The following is a 14,841-nucleotide window of genomic DNA, read 5'->3' as shown; positions in this document are numbered from 1 at the left end:
CTACTGACGGTGTGATGCGGCCCGCCACGAATTCCTTTCCTGTGCTAACCTCTTCATCTCAGAGTAGCACTTGCAACCTACGTCCTCAATTATTTGCTTGACGTATTCCAATCTCTGTCTTCCTCTACAGTTTTTGCCCTCTACAGCTCCCTCTAGTACCATGGAATTCATTCCCTCATGTCTTAGCAGACGTCCTATCATCCTGTCCCTTCTCCTTATCAGTGTTTTCCACATATTAGTTTCCTCTCCGATTCTGCATAGAACCTCCTCATTCCTTACCTTATCAATCCACCTTATTTTCAACATTCGTGTATAGCACCGCATCTCAAATGCTTCGATTCTCTTCTGTTCCGGTTTTCCCACAGTCCATGTTTCACTACCATACAATGCTGTACTCCAGACGTACATCCTCAGAAATTTCTTCCTCAAATTAAGGCCGGTATTTGATATTAGTAGATTTCTCTTGGCCAGAAATACCTTTTTTGCCATAGCGAGTCTGCTTTTGATGTCCTCCTTGCTCCGTCCGTCATTGGTTATTTTACTGCCTAGGTAGCTGAATTCCTTAACTTCATTGACTTCGTGACCATCAATCCTGATGTTAAGTTTCTCGCTGTTCTCATTTCTACTACTTCTCATTACCTTCGTCTTTCTCCGATTTACTCTCAAACCATACTGTGTACTCATTAGACTGTTCATTACGTTCAGCAGATCAGTTAATCCTTTTTCACTTTCACCCAGAATAGAAATGTCATCAGCGAATCGTATCATTGATATCCTTTCACCTTGTATTTTCATTCCACTCCAGAACCTTTCTTTTATTTCCATCATTGCTTCCTCGATGTACAGATTGAAGAGTAGGGGCGAAAGGCTACAGCCTTGTCTTACACCCTTCTTAATACGAGCACTCCGTTCTTGATCGTCCACTCTTATTATTCCCTCTTGGTTGCTGTACATATTGTATATGACCCGTCTCTCCCTATAGCTTACCCCTACTTTTTTAAGAATCTCGAACAGCTTGCACCATTATATGTTGTCGAACGCTTTTTCCAGTTCGACAAATCCTATGAAAGTGTCTTGATTTTTCTTTAGCCTTGCTTCCATTATTAGCCGTAACGTCAGAATTGCCTCTCTCGTCCCTTTACTTTTCCTAAAGCCAAACTGATCGTCATCTAGCGCATTCTCAATTTTCTTTTCTATTCTTCTATATATTATTCTTGTAAGCAGCTTCGATGCATGAGCTGTTAAGCTGATTGTGCGATAATTCTCGCACTTGTCAGCTCTTGCCGTCTTCGGAATTGTGTGGATGATGCTTTTCCGAAAGTCAGATGGTATGTTGCCAGACTCATATATTCTACACACCAACGTGAATAGTCGTTTTGTTGCCACTTCCCCCCATGACTTTAGAAATTCTGATGGAATGTTATCTATCCCTTCTGCCTTATTTGACCGTAAGTATATACACAAGTTAAATTGGTTCAAAGTAGCGAACGGTCATCTTCAAATGTGACCCTTCTTTGTAGTAAGGTATATGAAATTAAAATAAGACTATTATTATCCCAGGTGACTGATGGTGCCACAACAGTTATATTGTCGATGTTGGACACAGTGGGGCAAAGAAAGCAGTCAGCTTGAAGAGCTTCTATAGGTTCCAGCATGTGACGAAACCGTGAGACATCGCATTTCCGAGGGGAGAAACGAGAACAGAAGCCGAGAGCAGAATGGTGTAGGCTAGGAGGCCCTACGATAAGGGACAGACACCCACATCGCCAGCCGGCCGCCAAGACCACTCCCAGCCCATGTTAGAAGGTAGAGCCGTCCAGAAGAACAATATAGATCTTACGATAGCAATAAAAGGATCACACCAGCTGCAGGTTTTAGCGTGAGACTATACGCTTCTCTGTTACGTAGAAAACATCAAAAACGTTGCCCCACCACGAAAAATACACTCCTGGAAATCGAAAAAAGAACACATTGACACCGGTGTGTCAGACCCACCGTACTTGCTCCGGACACTGCGAGAGGGCTGTACAAGCAATGATCACACGCACGGCACAGCGGACACACCAGGAACCGCGGTGTTGGCCGTCGAATGGCGCTAGCTGCGCAGCATTTGTGCACCGCCGCCGTCAGTGTCAGCCAGTTTTCCGTGGCATACGGAGCTCCATCGCAGTCTTTAACACTGGTAGCATGCCGCGACAGCGTGGACGTGAACCATATGTGCAGCTGACGGACTTTGAGCGAGGGCGTATAGTGGGCATGCGGGAGGCCGGGTGGACGTACCGCCGAATTGCTCAACACGTGGGGCGTGAGGCCTCCACAGTACATCGATGTTGTCGCCAGTGGTCGGCGGAAGGTGCACGTGCCCGTCGACCTGGGACCGGACCGCAGCGACGCACGGATGCACGCCAAGACCGTAGGATCCTACGCAGTGCCGTAGGGGACCGCACCGCCACTTCCCAGCAAATTAGGGACACTGTTGCTCCTGGGGTATCGGCGAGGACCATTCGCAACCGTCTCCATGAAGCTGGGCTACGGTACCGCACAACGTTAGGCCGTCTTCCGCTCACGCCCCAACATCGTGCAGCCCGCCTCCAGTGGTGTCGCGACAGGCGTGAATGGAGGGACGAATGGAGACGTGTCGTCTTCAGCGATGAGAGTCGCTTCTGCCTTGGTGCCAATGATGGTCGTATGCGTGTTTGGCGCCGTGCAGGTGAGCGCCACAATCAGGACTGCATACGACCGAGGCACACAGGGCCAACACCCGGCATCATGGTGTAGGGAGCGATCTCCTACACTGGCCGTACACCACTGGTGATCGTCGAGGGGACACTGAATAGTGCACGGTACATCCAAACCGTCATCGAACCCATCGTTCTACCATTCCTAGACCGGCAAGGGAACTTGCTGTTCCAACAGGACAATGCACGTCCGCATGTATCCCGTGCCACCCAACGTGCTCTAGAAGGTGTAAGTCAACTACCCTGGCCAGCAAGATCTCCGGATCTGTCCCCCATTGAGCATGTTTGGGACTGGATGAAGTGTCGTCTCACGCGGTCTGCACGTCCAGCACGAACGCTGGTCCAACTGAGGCGCCAGGTGGAAATGGCATGGCAAGCCGTTCCACAGGACTACATCCAGCATCTCTACGATCGCCTCCATGGGAGAATAGCAGCCTGCATTGCTGCGAAAGGTGGATATACACTGTACTAGTGCCGACATTGTGCATGCTCTGTTGCCTGTGTCTATGGGCCTGTGGTTCTGTCAGTGTGATCATGTGATCTATCTGACCCCAGGAATGTGTCAATATAGTTTCCCCTTCCTGGAACAATGAATTCACGGTGTTCTTATTTCAATTTCCAGGAGTGTATAATGTTTCTCATTGGATAGACAGAATTTTTGTAGGCTGAACTTACGGTTAACATTGAGTATCTGATTGGTCAGTTGAAAACACAGCCAGATAGGTTTCCTAAAACAAACTTCGGTAAATTGTAGTAAGGAGAAGTTAGAGAAGAGTAGCTTCCGAGACGGCGAGGTGTGTGGAGCTGCACCGCCCGCTGCCCCCTAACACTGCCTAACCAACGACAAGGTAATGAACGTGCGCGATGCCGGATAAGGCTTCACTCAGAACAGCAGAAGTCTCACCTGTTACATCCCCTTTTTTCGTAATACTAGTGTCAATTGTCAATTAAAGCTCATGGTATCCATATTTGCTACTAGAAGTTGAAATCTGAAACGCGATGATTTTTCTGTTATGTAATTATTGAGAAGCCCCATCAGCCACTGCAATTTGCGACAAATTAAATAAGCAATTAAAGACAATTGAGAGTCTCTGTAGACCATTTTTGACAGTTTTCTCTTTTATGAAACTTAATTTAAACCTAGATTATAGATGTGATATGGCATAGATCATCCTTCGATCCATTGTAGAACTTGGAAACCCATTTAGGGAATATTCGTTCACATTTTTGTTGAACGCACTTGGTTTTTACCATCCTGTATTAAAAGATTTCCTTTTATGAATAGTGCAATTTATAAACGACGTTTTGTGAGTAGAATAAAATTTCCAGTGGAAAACTTAACTGCTTTTTCGACGTTATTTTACCAGCTACCTAAAAATAGGAAGGCCTTGAACCCCTTCCGCTAAATTTAGTTAGTATTAAGATTCTTTTACAGGGAGTGCAGTTGAGCTGACGCTGGAATCATTAACTATTTGGTTATATCATCGCTAGTCTCACTGAACTCTTCTGAATTCTACATGTCATGTGTGGTCTGGCGTCTCCTTACCAGCAACAGGTCCCAGGTTCAAACTAGTCAAATCCCTAAAAAACACGCTCAGAGCGTCGTTGCGCGAATGTGATAGGGAGACACGACTTAGAACAAGCAGAGACCACGAAGAATGTTAGACATCCTCCAGGATTGTTGGTGAGACGCTTTAATGCCCGTTTTGTGCTGGTTTTTCGTATGTTACGTCATTTTTACGAGACGTGGTTCGTAGTTGTGTTCCACGTGAGTAATATTAGCCCTCTGTTCAGTTCACACCATTGTTAGTAAACTTGAGGATCAGTATTTGCTTTTCTTTGAATCTTCCTCGCGTATCAGTGGATATCAGTGGCTTACTACGGTGGTGACTGTCATTTTGAATAATTGATTATAAGTAAATTAATGGCTGAAACTTCCTGGCACATTAAAATTGTGTGCCGGACCGAGACTCGAGCTCGGGGCCTTTGCCTTTGGCGGGCAAGTGCTCTACCATGTGAGCTACCCAAGCACGACTCACGCCCCCTCCTCATAGCTTTACTTTTGGCAGTAGTAGGAGACGAGATACTGGCAGAAGTAAAGCTGTGAGAGTGGGCGTGAGTCGCGCTTGGGTAGCTCAGTTGGTAGAGCACTTGCCCGCGAAAGGCAAAGATCTCGAGTTCAAGTCTCGGTCCGGCACACAGTTTTAATCTGCCAGGAAGTTTCATATCAGCGCACACTCCGCTGCAAAAAGAAAATCTCATTCTGGAAATTAATCGCTGTTATCTCCACACAACTATGTTGTCTAAAAAGGTTCTATACTCCTTAAATAGTGTTACGTGGATTATTTTGAAAACGAGTCCGCCCCCGTAGTTTAGCGGTCAGGACAGTTGGCAGTCATGTGGAGGGCCGGGGTTCTATTCTCCGTCGTGCTAGAGATTTTTCCTTGATGCGAGAACTTCTACAGGGTGCAGTTAGTCTCATGAGGCCAACTGAGGACCTGCTCGAGTGATTAGTAGAGTCTCCAAGGTCAAGAAACCCGAAAAGGGCTGGGAAAACGGCGTGCTGACCACATTGCCTCCACACCGCATCCAATGACGTCATTGGCAGAGGATGACGAGGTGGCAGATAGAGCCCTATAGGCCCGGCTAGGAAAATGGTTCAAATGGCTCTAAGCACTATGGGACTTAAGATCTGAGGTCATCAGTCCCCTAGACTTAGAACTACTTTAACCTAACTAACCTAAGAACATCACACACATCCATGCCTGAGGCAGGATTCGAACCTGCGACCGCAGCGGTCGAGCGGTTCCAGACTGAAGCGCCTAGAACCGCTAGGCCACAGGGGCCGGCACTAGGAAAGTAGTGCGAATTATTTTAAATATGTGGCTACATTTCTGTCTTTCATAAATGTGTGGTTCTGTACACCCACGTGAATGTGTTGTTTATGAGCTTTATCCCTATTTTCTGAATGATAACTGACTTTAATTTCAACTGTTTCATGAATGCTCTTACTCAGAGGGTCATTTTCAAGTCCGACCTTTGACACTAGTCCATATGAGCGCTCATTCAAATTTTGTGCGTTAAAGCGCCACCATCGTGTATCCGAAAAATTGCTTCAGCTGCCCTCGGCAAAGGCCTGTCTGATTTCAAATGTAATTTTCACCTGATGTGACTGAGTTCCATTAACTGCATACGTTCTGCAGCGAAGAATACTTCGTTACCTTACTTTAAAATGAATCATTTTTCATTCATTGAACGGTAGAAAAAACATCGTGCACTAACATCTACATCATTCGCAGATCTTCTGTTAGGAGTGATACATTAACATTGGTCGGTTGTAATGGGACCATAAAAGACTTGGTTGCAGTTTTATCTCAACTGAATTCATGTTACATAGTCTTCTATTATTCCATTAAGCTTTAAAAATCCTTTCACTGCAACATCCACTTTTATTATAACCATATATGATATACATGTACGTATGTTCTACATCTTCTAAACATTGGACCTAATTCATCCAGACTTGGTACACATGTCATTTACTGTCTGGAAATAATTGCTATTGGGGTAAGAACCACCAACCTATCAGAGATATTGGGTTGGGAATGGTAAACCTGTGTAGCCCACGATTTGCGAATGCCCTTGTTTTATTCACTCAGTACTTGAGAATGAGAGCACTTAGTGACTTGAAACAAACATTTCTCATAATTTCTAATCTGTACGAAACTTTTCCTCGTTGCAAACCCCTACAACATGCTGAAAGGAAATATATGACATGTGTGTACGCGTGCAAAGCCATGGATAAAAAGCTCGTCCTAAACCCGGGAAGAGTTTCAATCAAATTTGGTAGTTGTATTAGTTACAATCTGAAAATAAATGCTGTGAAGATAAGAACAAGCAGCCTCCTAGTGGGGATGGAAAAAGAAGGGATGGGTGATGAGGAGGAGATCAACCGACAGAGAGGCAGGAAGAAGGAGTAGATAGACACAGATAATGGGAGGAGATGGACAGAGATAGGGAAGGGAGGCAGAATTGTCAGAGAGAGGAAGAGATGGACAGAGAGAAAGAGAGAGAGAGAGAGAGAGAGAGAGAGAGAGAGAGAGAGAGAGCGAGAGAGAGAGAGAAGTTGAAACCTCCCCTTGGAAAAATTAGTAAATAACTGTGCTGGTAAGTCTCTTACGTTATTTGATTTTCAAATAGCTGAGCAGAACTGAACGTACTCAGACATTTCGCTCTTTACTTATTCTGATCAACACAAAACTGACACACAATATTTTTAGCGCAACGCAATCTGACTTTCAATAATCCCTACAAAAGAATGGCCCTGACTAACAATAACCTATACCTTTCATAAATAACTTACCTCACAAAAATCTTCGTTACTCGAACTACTGCAATACAGCGAGCGACAATACTGCCAGCTAAATAAAAGATTCTAACTACTGAAGACACTAACTACTGACAGGGATAGCCAGCAAATGAAAGATTTTGATAGAGAACAAACAGTGTATTTACCTTAATAATGTTCAAAGTGATAATATATATAACAGTTCATGACATTCAGTCTTGCAAATTTACTGTCTCTGATGGACACACGTCCAGATCATCCGCTCTCAAAACTCTGCCATCTCTCTACCCACATCCACCACTGCTGGCGGCTCACCTCCAACTGCGCAACGCTACGCGCTGTTCACATCCAACTGCCCAACACTACAATAGCGAATATTCCAACAATGCCAACCAGCCACAGACTGCACACAGCACAGCCAGTGATTGTCATACAGAGCGCTATTGGCGTTATCGATATAAAAACCCAAGCAGCCTACTTACGAAGTGAAAGGAAAGGGAAGGAGAAGGACCGAGATAAGTGGAGGAGGACATTGGCAGGTAGATGGGAGATTAGGAGGTGGGCTGTGAGATGGGGAGAGGAAATGGACAGTGAATGGGAAGAAGAAGAGATGAACAGCGGGACGGGAGAGGAAGAGATGGAGAAAGAAAGGAAAGAGAAGGAGATGGACAAACAGAAGAGGAGATGAAGAATGGGAGGGGGGAAGGAGAAAATCGACAGGGAGAGTGGACCGAAGTAGATGGACAGAAGGGAAGGGGCAGGTGGATAGAATGGGGAGAAGCAGTTGAACACAAAGAGGATGGAGGAGCAGGTGGACAGGGAGTGAGCAGGAGGAGGAGATGGACAGAGGAAGGGCAGAAGGATATGGACAGAGAGAGTGAGGGTGGAGGAAGTGGATCCAGAGAGGTGATGAAAGATGTGGATAAAGAGGAGGAGAAGGCGGACAGATAGAGGGAGTAATAGAATATTGGAATAACCATATAGTTGGTGCTCTGCTAGAATTTCAATACAAATATTCAGAAAGCAGTATTGTTAATCCATGGGTCAAATCTCTTTGAAGTTTACAGGAAATTACAACCGGAAACATATGCTATGTGTGCTGTGTACTGATATGTTTAAGTTAGAAGTTAGTGGGCGCTATCATATTGTCGTCTGGACGTACAGTAAGTGCAACCTGCGCTGCTGTCAGCACGATTGCAATTTCTAGCGGCGGCCGACAGAGTGCGGTCTGAGCTCTGCCTTCAGCGGCTGGCTTGGCTGCGTGGCCGGCGTTAATAATGCATTACCCTCAGGGAAATCATTGCGCGCCGCCAGAGTTGCAGCAACAAGCGGGGGCGGCGTGGTCAGCCGGCTGTCGGTGTGCGGCCTGCGCGCTAGCACGTGTCGCGGCTGACCTCTGTCAAGGAGTCGCAGGTCCGTGGACGGCGCGCCTGACATGTGGTTCCCGCAGCGACTCGCTACCCATTCTTTCCTTCCATTCATCAGTCTAGTCTGATGTGGCTCGGCACGGGTTCCTCTCTGTGTAGCACCTGCAAAAACCATGCTGACGAAATTTGCGATTCCACTCTTCTTTCAGCTATGTTTAATGTAAAATAGCAAATCTGATAATCGTAAAGGAATCTGTGGACTCCATGGATTGTATGGAGACATTTTATTTCAATTTTAATCTTTCCTATGTTTTCTGTAATAGTTTGGAACTCTGTATCGATGATTTTAGTGCCGCGTGGGATTAGCCGAGCCGTCTAAGACGCTGCAGTCTGTGCTGCTGATCCCGGCGGAGGTTCGAGTCCTCCCTCGGGCATGGGTGTGTGTGTTTGTCCTTAGGATAATTTAGGTTAAGTAGTGTGTAAGCTTAGGGACTGATGACCATAGCAGTTAAGTTCCACAAGATTCCACACACATTTGAACATTTTCGGCTGCATAACGTCATGTAGCGAACTTCTAATACAACATAGCTTAGAAGAAAACACTTTAATCAAAACGCTTAGTTGTCCTGTGAGTAACGTTGTCATCTAATTAAAATCATATCTTACGGCTAGGTGTTGTGCCTGATGTCTGTTGCAGATCGTAATGAAGGACTGTCATCGTTCCTCCCGCGGTATGGGATCAGACAGCCGCTGAATGAACATTAAATCCCGTAGGGGTTTCTAACTTTCTTAAAAATTACCGCCGGTTCTAACGCACTGTGGCGTGGACGGTGCATAAACATCTTCCTCATTGGTACCTCAATGGTCCGGGCGAACTACGACTGGGAAAAAAGCCAACGCTAATACCACGTGGTGGTCGGAATCTCCTCCGACGCGGGCTGGCGACCGCGCGCGCGTGCACACACACACACACACACACACACACACACACACACACAAAATCGTCCTCGTACATAATCTACGACGGTGATCAAACAGCGACCTCCTTCCCCAACTACACGCTCCAACTGATTTCCTCCACTCCTCTTAATCCGGATTGACGCAAACCACATTCTGATTTCTTTCCATTACCACCTTACTGTGCAGGATGCAACATGTGTCGCTGCAACATTTGTAATGTCGGTATTTGCCATGCGGAGACTCACGCCAAAAGCTTCGTCACTGATTCTTCGATGCACGAAAATGATCTCATCTCTGCGCCGTCTCAAATGCCACCTTCCTCTTTACCTGAAACTTTCATCATATTGGTCCGCTAGACAGAGTAATATGCAGTACACTGCCAAGAACATCATCTTTTTTCTCCCCAGAATGTGTGTTTATCAAAAGTGTTAAATAAGCACCTTACAAGACCACTACGAAAAGAAAAGCATGAATTAAGTTATTAATCATTATGGTGCACAGGATACACACCGCAAAAACTGAAAAGAAAAGCGCATCGTAAAACAAATTACGCGCCAGTTCCTCAAAACATTGCCCGTCAGAAAACTTACTTAGTTCCTAGGTAGCACAATTTGAGCACCTCGCGTCTGGTGCTTGTCGTCTTTTCCTCTTTCCTCCTCCACATGGTAGGTCTTGCCTTCTGTTTACGCTTGCGCGCGGCCCGTTTAATGCAGTCTCTCGCTCGCTTCACTGTCCATCGACGCCGTAACTTTTGTTGCGGCGGGAAGTCAGTGCTGTTACGAATCTCACTCGGGTGCAATATGCTATATCGAAAGAAACAGTCTTGGTCAAAAACTTTCCCTCTCGACAACCTTGCGACTTCGTTGAATATTGGACGCGGCTCATAGCATGCTGCACCGGCAGTCCGTGATAGCACACTCCTATTAGTTGTGGGTGATCGATTATAGTCACTGCCTGTCGTCATGGTCAGTACAAACTGCATGCTGCTCTCGGCTGCACCTGTCCCACTCACTGTGCCCGCCACGCGGGTTAGTCGCGCGGTCTATGGCGCCTTGTCACGGTCCCCCCGTCGGAGGTTCGAGTCCTCCCTCGGGCATGGGTGTGTGTTGCCCATAGCGTAAGTTAGTTTCAGTTACATTGTATATAGGCTTAGTGACCGATGACCTCAGCAGTTTGGTCTCATAAGACCTTGCCACAAATTTCCAAAAATGTACACTATGCCTAACGTTTGTGACACTTCCTGACGCAAACTGCGGGGTTACTTGGACATTATTTCCTCAATCCTATTTTCTTCGTCGCTCTGACGCTGTTCTATCTAAGAAACTATTTTTTCTATTTGCCGGACTACCTTAATCTGTTACGACACTTTCGAAACTGTTTTCTCGTGGATCTCAAGTGCATCTGGAACTCCCTTATTAATTTCCGTCCGTTTCGCCTGGAAAGACTCTCGATTTTCTGATGTTCCTCAGTGTTTTTGGTATTGTTATTTACTTGTTCCTGGAGTGCCTCAATAGCTGCCTGTAAAGTCGCCTCAGTCATATTACATGCCTCCATAATCTTGTTACACTCTCTATGTCGTTCTTTCTGTAACTTCCTATTCTCCTCGCTGTCAGCCATGAGTTTCTAGAGCATGCTCTCTATGCCCACGCCTCCACATGCTGCTCCTTCAGCTGGTGAAATCGTCACCGCTGACTGATTCTATTGCATTTCCGTGCTCTGCTCGTTTTCCACGCTATCACCCATCTCGTCATTGTCATCACTGTGGCTGCCTAACCCACCCAGGTGGGGATCTTCCGTAACACCATAATTTACCGCTTGAAAGTGCTCCTCCCTGTCTGGCTCCTAGTCCTCAATCGCCAGAAGATCCGATGCACCTGTCTATTCCTATGACATGCAGTGCGAAGAAACATTCACTCCCTTGAAAACTGACAATGCAGAAAAGATACAACAACAACAAGACTGTGGTCAGTATCTACAAGCTGTCAAACTCAACTATGTAAAGCTCTGCACAATAAAGTAACATAAAATATACCACCAAAAAATTTAAACATATTCTGAGCCGTGGTAAAAATTGCTGTTTTGAAGAGCGCATCGCAGCGCGTAGTGTGAAGCAGTCGCCCTCAGTTTTTGGCGGTGGCGCCGCAGTGGCAATCGCAGCTTTGGAGTCTCCCTCTGGTGGGAAAGGGGAAAGGTTGCCTGTTCACGTGCATTTAAGGGGTGCTATGAACTCGCCAGATGGTCAGTCTGGGCGAGTCTGGAGTCAATCTGGGGTCAGTCTCTCGTCCCCAGCTTTCTAGTCCGTCTCTCGTCCGAATTTGTGGGGCAGTCAGTGTCTGTCTGTCGTCCGGAGTGTTAGTATGTCTTTCGTTCGGATCAAGTAAATGAGTCTTTCCACTCCGCCAGTAAGAGGACTCAGCGAGTGGTCGCCCGGTTGGGGACTAGTTCCTGCATCTGAGTCTGCTCGTTAGGCCGCCAGTCTCCTCGAGTTGCTCCGGCAATGGTCATTGGCGGTTGGATCGATCGGTTGGTCGGTCGCGCACTGAGACACAAGGTGACTTGTCCGCCTTGAGCGTCGGCGCATGTGAGGTCGCCACGTGAGGCCAGTGGGCCGCGCCGTATAGCGAGGGGTAGTGGCTTCGCGGCCGACACGAGAGCAGCAGGAGTCAACCGACGACATCGGTGTGGCCGGTGCGATCTGCGTCGCCGTGAGACGGGAGATTGGCGCGCCTTCCTGCGTTTGTTGAAGCGGCTGGGAGCAGACGGTTTGGGAGAGCGATTTGGGGGTGCTGCGCAAGGTCTTCTCCAGAAATCGCAGTTTATTAGAAGTTAAGTGATTCGTGATATGTTATTTCATTTACTTGTTAAATTCTACTTGTTTTCTTGGTGAGGTCATCAGCCGTTTTGCTTTGGGGTCGTCCCACCATTCTTCTCCGTTTTCCCACCCTCGGGAAGATGGTTGTTTATAAATTGGGTGGTCCGTTTTTCCCTTGTGGAGTAGGGGCGGTTTCGGTAATCTCCCCATCAATCTGCCGTACGTTAATAACTGCCTCTGTCATGTTTGTTGGATTCGGTGTTAACGAACTTATTGCTTGGAGTGTAACGGCCTAATTCCTGAAATATGTTTTTATATTGCCTATCATATTGAGAGGCGGTATATGTGTACTGTAGAGCATGTAAACTCGTTTGGCCAACGTGGTATAATTTTATATAAAATTGCATTTCATGGGCTTTTAGTTAAATGGTCATTTTAGTATATGAAGTTGCAACCCTTCCACCGTAAGACTTTTCTCAGAAGTTAAAATCAAGTTGCACCTTTGGTGGCAAGTTAATCTTTTAGTTTTCGTGTTTTGTACCATTTCCATCCTTTCTTACGGGGTGCATAGTTAGTGTGCTTGTGTGAATTGTTAAAACGTTTACTTTAAGGTAATCTGGTGTGTTGCAGATTTGCACCAGTGTAGTCTTTCAGAAGTTGTTGTGAGCGGTCGTGACTACGGCCGTGTCAAAAAGGAGCAGTAAGGTTCTCAGCCCGAAAGCTCATACAGCCAAAAATTTGTTTCTTTCTGCCCGTGGATAGATTGTAACTTGATATTTAGATGGTGCTTTCTGCTTATAATTTTAAATCTGTTTCTTTAAAAGAAAAAGCTTTTAGGAATAGAATTCACATTTGTTAAAAGCAATTTGATTTTTATTTCATCAGTTACTCCTTGGCAACTACTTCCACACTTACATAGTGTGATTAAATGTGTTAATAATCTTGATGAATCGCTAGTAAATAAAATAATTTTTAAGAATATTCTTTAAAATTAAATACACGGTTCATATTCATTCATTAGCAGTTGTGTGCTGCTGTCCGTAATTCAGTTGATTGTTCTGTTTATAACTTTATTTATGAGACCTGTTCTGAAAGTAGGTCCGATCGGTCGTGAAATGGAAACCACAATGAAAATAAAAATGTTATATTTTTCAACAGTTTGCTACAATTTCCAACTACTTCTCCACATAGTCGTCGCTCCGACTGAGACATCTGTCATACCTTGAACAAGATTTCCAGTACCCGCGACATAGAAGACAGCCGTTTGCGCTTTTCGCCAATTCTCTGCGCTGGTCTGCAGTTGTATTGTCAGTGTCAATGTGTTGACTTCACAGCCAGCGTTTCATCTGAGCGGAAATGAACACCAGATGGGCCACATCCGGGCTTTATGGCGAGTGATCAAACACTTTCGATAGAACCGCTTCAGGGGAGTAGTATGAAATCAGGCGAAATCTCTCACCGGGCATGGATACTTGAAGCACTATTGTTCTAAGCACCTTTAGCTGCTCACTTTTGGCTCAGAACTGAAAAGTGCGGCGTGACACTGTCGACAGGCATACTGGAGACAATGCCCGACGTATGTGCGCGAAGTCTCATCGGATTTTCAATGTAGTATCATATTCGCGGCCTACCCGATTTTAGTTTCCGAATAGCCCTTGTGTTTGAATCGTTACAAGAAGATTCCCTGTGCGACACCGAAACCTAAAACTTCAAGAAATGGCAATGTCTTGTCAGATTAGCGCTCCACTGAAACCATAAAATTTTAAGAACTGGCAAGGTATCTCAATTTACGGTTACAAATACAGTTGTAAGTGACCCGTCAGAAAAAAGGAAGCACGTTCACATTCCCTACCGCTCATAATAAAAGGCTGGCAGGTCGTCCATTTATGCCAGACGCCGGGTGTGCAGATTAGGTTGATGCTGAATCTATCACCCCATATCACACGAAATGATAAATTACCACCATGCAGTTAACAGCTACATGAAAAATCACTTCGCGCACATTGAAACTGCTGTTTGATAATTCCTGAATGTGTCAGGGGCGTCGCCTATTGCTGATGGTTGGAGGACCTGGGCAATTCAGTTGATGACTTACTTTAATGGCTGCTGAATTATAGAGTTTGGTCTGGTAAAGTAATATTTATTCAAGCAATCTGCAAAAATTACTCCGGACACACGAACGTAGAGGTTATACAGCAATTTGGGAGAAAGGAAATTATTAAAGTAGAACAATAATAATAAAAACAATTGGTGATTAGGGTCAACGCTAGAGTGATGCTGGACAGTTACGGTTGGGATGGTGTCCATTCACATAATGGACACGAACTACACTTTCAGCAGTGATTGAAAACTATAAAATTAATTATTGGCAACCAAGCTTCAAGACTGCTTGTGTCGTAGTCATATGTTATTCTACACTTTCTTTGAGTTGTAAAGGCTGTACGCCTGATTGGTTAGGAAGAAGTTGAAGTTTGTGATGTCTGAAGATGGGTGCAATCCCGAAATGCGTAACATGTTCTAATAAAAGAGTCAATTGAACGTCTTATGACTTAATTGCGATTGAACAGCATTGGTTGCCAATTATTATTAACATAAAAATGATCGCAGGACTCAGAC

This window comes from Schistocerca serialis, chromosome 1 (genome assembly GCF_023864345.2).
Source record: "Schistocerca serialis cubense isolate TAMUIC-IGC-003099 chromosome 1, iqSchSeri2.2, whole genome shotgun sequence".
Classification (NCBI taxonomy): Eukaryota; Metazoa; Arthropoda; class Insecta; order Orthoptera; family Acrididae; genus Schistocerca; species Schistocerca serialis.
This window is presented reverse-complemented; position numbering follows the sequence as displayed.